The sequence below is a fragment of the Mesoplodon densirostris genome, chromosome 17 (genome assembly GCF_025265405.1).
Source record: "Mesoplodon densirostris isolate mMesDen1 chromosome 17, mMesDen1 primary haplotype, whole genome shotgun sequence".
NCBI classification, from domain to species: Eukaryota; Metazoa; Chordata; class Mammalia; order Artiodactyla; family Ziphiidae; genus Mesoplodon; species Mesoplodon densirostris.
The window spans coordinates 16,575,969-16,581,121 of record NC_082677.1 but is presented as its reverse complement, the minus strand read 5'-3'; the positions used below and the strand labels follow the sequence as shown (position 1 = coordinate 16,581,121).

Here is a 5,153-nt window from a genome sequence, read left to right as displayed (position 1 = left end):
GGTATGTGGGCCTCTCACTGTTGTGGCCTCCCCCGTTGCGGAGCACAGGCTCCGGATGCGCAGGCCCAGCGGCCATGGCTCACGGGCCCAGCCGCTCCGCGGCATATGGGATCCTCCCAGACCGGGGCACGAACCCGTATCCCCTGCATCGGCAGGCGGACTCTTAACCACTGCGCCACCAGGGAGGCCCGGAGGTGAGTAATTTGATTGGGGAAGTCCCTTTATAAAATACAGACGTATCGCTTCTCGGCCTTTTGGCTAAGATCAAGTGTAGTATCTGTTCTTATCAGTTTAACATCTGATACGTTCTCTACCCGAGAACAACGTATTAAACGGATTTTTGGAGCAACGAGTTGGAGTGAGAGCTTGCTTCGTCCACTCCACGCATCTACCTGGTATTGCAGTATTTCCAGGACTGGTGCACCCCTCCAGGGGAAATAACTGAAGTTTACAAAGTAACAGAATGGTGATTACTAATCTACACACCTTATCAAGATAGTGACTGCTGTGTTCACCTCTGGGAGAGACCAGAGTGTAGAGCAGGGGTGGCCATACCGCAGCCCTACGGCTATGTGCTGCTATTCAGTCCCGGATGTAGTCCCTGAAGCATGCATGAAGAAAAAGTCATTAGGAATTGTATTAATATAAACCGTGGGCTTCCCTGGTGGCGCAGTGGTTGAGAGTCCGCCTGCCGATGAAGGGGACACGGGTTCGTGCCCCGGTCCGGGAAGATCTCACCTGCCACGGAGCGGCTGGGCCCGTGAGCCATGGCCACTGAGCCTGCGCGTCCGGAGCCTGTGCTCTGCAACGGGAGAGGCCACAACAGTGAGAGGCCTGTGTACCGCAAAAAAAAAAAAAATATATATATATATATATAGAGAGAGAGAGAGAGAGAGAGATAAACCGTGCCTTTGGGAAGATCTAGCACAATGATTTAAGCACAGTAGGCATTCCATAAGTGTATGTAAAATGAATGACCTAAAATTACATTAAAGCATATTGGTGGGCTTCCCTGGTGGCGCAGTGGTTGAGAGTCCGCCTGCCGATGCAGGGGACACAGGTTCATGCCCCGGTCCGGGAAGATCCCACATGCCGCGGAGCGGCTAGGCCCGTGAGCCATGGCCGCCGAGCCTGCGTGTCCGGAGCCTGTGCTCCACAACAGGGGAGGCCACAACAGTGAAAAGCCCGCGTACAGCAAAAAAACAAAAACAAAAACAAAAGCATATTGGTTATAAAAAAATAATAATAAATAAATAAATTAACTATAGACGTGAGACAGATTATTTTTCTAACACACCATTATGCTTTGCCAAACTCTACTCTTCTGCTGGGTAGTAGGCTCCTTTAAAGGACATTTTAATCCCCTTTAACACCTTTTCAATCACTGAATTATTAACATAGTCTCATCTTGGTTACCCAAGCCTTAGCCTTGTCCATTTGTAAATCTCAGTCTCATATTTGACTCACGTCCTCCCCCAGCGCCCCAAGCTCGGCTCCTGACTCCAGGGACTAGGACTCAGTGGTGTGCTGGGAGACGTGAGACACCCTAACGCCCTTCTCAACTTGGAAGGGAGGGGAAGCATGGATTTGTAGCGTCTGCTGACTCCTGTGCTGTAAAGAGTCCCACCAGGTGGATTTCAAGCTGCCAAGGTGGTGTCAGTGAACGTGGCGCTGTCACACGCTGAGAGCACCCGAGCAGCACTGCGTGGAGTGGACCGAGGGATGAGCCTGGCCCACTTTTCCAGCCCCTCTTCCTGCGCCTGCTCTTCTGGTCTTGAGGCAGGAGATAGCTAGGCTCCAGGCTGAGCAGCTGGACTTTGTCCCCTGTGGACAGACACTCCAAAATAGCAGGAGCCAGAGAAGCTGAGCCCTGCCCAGAAAAGAGACAGAGACCACACATTTCTCACTCTCAAGGGGACCTTCCTGACTACACATACGCAGTGAGGCTCCTGGGAGGTCAAAAAAGGAGTGATGCCAACCTACCCATAGACCTCTGCGCTGAAATCCATCTTGGCTAAGAGATACACGCACACACATGGGAGGACCCGGAGATAACCAAGTACGGACTCAGAGCCAGGCAAAGCAAGATGATTGGCCAAAGGAAACGCAGAAGAAATGCCGCATATAAGTGATTCAAACTACCATGAGGGGGATTCCCTGGTGGCGCAGTGGTTGAGAGTCCGCCGGCTGAGGCAGGGGACACGGGTTCGTGCCCTGGTCCGGGAGGATCCCACATGCCGCGGAGCGGCTGGGCCCGTGAGCCATGGCCGCTGAGCCTGCGCGTCCGGAGCCTGTGCTCCGCAACGGGAGAGGCCACAACAGTGAGAGACCGCGTACCGCCAAAAAAAAAAAAAAAATACCTTGAGGGCGAGACTGTCTCTCTGCACCCACGCGTGTGTATCTATTCACACGTACTCTTTCTCCTCCTAATAAACACTTTACTTGTTTCACTAATTTCCGTCTCTTTGTGGAAATTTATTTCTACCAAGCCGATGGGCCAGGGCCTTGTCACTGGCCCCTGGTGGTCAGGTGGCTAGGATTCAACACTCTCACTGCTGCTACCTGACTTCAATCTCTGCCAGGGGAACCGAAATCCTGCTTCAAGCCACTGCAGGCCGAGGCCGTCAGAGATCAGTATCAGAGCAGGGAGAAAGGTAGGAAAGACAAAGGACCTTTCCACCCTCAGCAATATCACGGTAGCAGCACTGAGGTCACTACCCCCCTTTTACTGGTCATTATCACCAATCTAACTTGTGGTCCCCAAGCCCTGCTGGCAGAGAACAAACACATCCCTAAGCACCTCCCTCAACCACTGACAGTGACCCTGTGGCCTGGCTGTCCCTAACTGGTGACTTCATACCATCAGGCATGTCCCTTTGGCCCACTCTGCAGCCTGGCAAGCCTACAGACTCCAGTGCTGTCTGGCCTCCTGGGCCCAAGCACCTGGGCAGATTACGCCTTCTATTTGTTCTAAAATGGGGACCTCAAGGGAATAACAGGGGCTCCCTCCAGGGCTCCTCCCTCTGTTCACACAGACCAGACCTGATCAGCAAACACTGTGGAAGAGCAGACATCCAGCCAGGATACAGGAGGACACCCTCTCCCACGCACCTGCCCCAACTACCTGCTCCTTCTCCAGCCTGGCTCAACACTCCCCAGAAAAGGTCACCTCTCACTCTCTCCCGTCAACCTTCTTTTATATTGGGAGGATGGATATTCGCAGCAAGTCCAGGGGAGCTGCCTTGTCTGTTAGTGGGCTGCTTTCAGGACTTGGAACATGAAGTCCTTAGAGCCCTCGTGGGCTGTCATCAGAATTGGGGAAAAACAAAGCATGCAATTATTATTAATGTCCCTTGTAACGTTCTTTACAGCACGCTAAAGGCTTTCGTGTACATTATCTCATTTGATCCTCACAACCAGTGGTCTTTAAACTGGGGTACATGTATCACTGGGGGTCTCCGAAGACTCTCCAAGAGGAACACTGTGCCTGGATGGTTCTGAGGGAATCAATTTTTAGCGCTCAGCTTTCCTCTCCTACAACTGATGTGCTGAGCACGCCCTTTGGCGGAGCTATTAGGAGGGTCCCCTTTCCCATGTCTCCTTCTCCTCCTTTACAAGAGAAAGTAATGCCTCTCACTCATCCCAAACCTTATATTTAATTTTTATTGTAGATCACCATGTGCCTTTCAGCATATAACTCAGGAGTCCAAAAGAACCGATCAATCTTGCAGTTATAAAATGCCTTCTGTTTCCATCAACTTATTTTTGTGAGCGAGATTACCAAACACCTCAACCCACACACATGAAAATTAGAATGCAACTGAAGCTAAACCCTATCCCATTTAGCAATAATATTCTTCCGCTACACGTTTTAATAACATTAAGGAATATATTTTCAGTAAAATCTGATTTATTTCATTATTTACCAAACTGTGTACTGTATGTTGTTTTGGTCAGTTGTGTTCTAACCAATAAATCATAACAATAACAATTCAAAAGAAATGTTTGTAATGGGCCTATGGTCACAGGAGATAAATTTTTTATATTTCAACTTACAGTCATATTTTTTGCTTCAGGGAAGTATGTGAGGCTCATGGAGCACACGCTCAACTGCCTGCCTTACAGCCATGTCTGCTCCCCTGTGTATCATACGTAGACTTTCCCTTCCACAATAGACTCTCACTTTCCCAGCCAACTTGCAGCTAAGGCATAGGCATATGACTAAGTCTGGCCAAAGAGAAATGAGGGAAGTTTGCCACGGGGTTCTGGAAAAGATTTTCCTCCCTGATAAAAAGAGTGCCATTTCCCTTCCTGCATTTGGATGGGTAAGAGGATGTGAAGCCTGGAGCCACTGCAGCCATCATATAACTATGAGGGAAAGCCAAGAGAACTGAAGCAAAGGCAAGCAGAGACCTGACATTATTCACCTTCCAAACCAATGCTGGAAACACCTTCCTCCAGATTCCCCATTATAAGAAAAGACCAAAGCCTTGATGTTTACGTTATTTTTAGTCAGTAATTCTATTGTTTTCAGCCCCAAAATATTCTGATATTGTCTCTACTCTATACTAAGGGCTTGGGATTTTAGGTACCCTGGGAGCCAGCAGAAGATTTTAAGATTTTTAGCAGCAGAGTGGCCTGTCTTTGAGAGCCATTTGGAGAACTGGAGGAGAGAATGAAGGCAGGGGACCAGTTACAATCACTAGTCATGATAACTCCTACCTTCACATACAGAGCTTTCACTGAAATTTATTGTACTCTCTAACATGAGTGCTCAATTTTAACATTTTTATTAGTTAACCAACAGAGCAAGCTGCTCTGCCAAGCACTGCAGTCCACAGGTGAGTGGTCTGGGGGAAGTGAAGAGGGGACATGGGGCAACTCCGTAGCCCACAGCATGTGGTTTGCAAGGTTGCTCCATTCTTTGACTTTTCCCAGGTGGTGGGAAGAGAAAAGGGAGAAGCCGGAACAAACATCATTTAGTAGAAACCCAGAAGTTGCATACATCACTCCCACTCACATCCTATTGGCCCAAATTCAGTCACATGGCCATACACAGCTGCAAAGGAGGCTGGGAACTGTAGTTTAGAGCTGGAGGCCATGTGCCTGGCTGAAACAGAGCTTCATTACTAAAAGGAGGAAGGAAAATGGCT

The 5,153-nt window shown here is 49.2% G+C and overlaps 1 non-coding gene across 1 annotated transcript; it reads left to right on the top strand.

Annotated features, from left to right (window-relative positions):
• The first annotated feature begins 238 nt into the window (after positions 1–238).
• Positions 239–429, top strand: LOC132477844 (U2 spliceosomal RNA). The gene has a single exon (XR_009530348.1). It is a non-coding gene; the product is annotated as a U2 spliceosomal RNA (small nuclear RNA).
• The last annotated feature ends 4,724 nt before the right edge of the window (positions 430–5,153 follow it).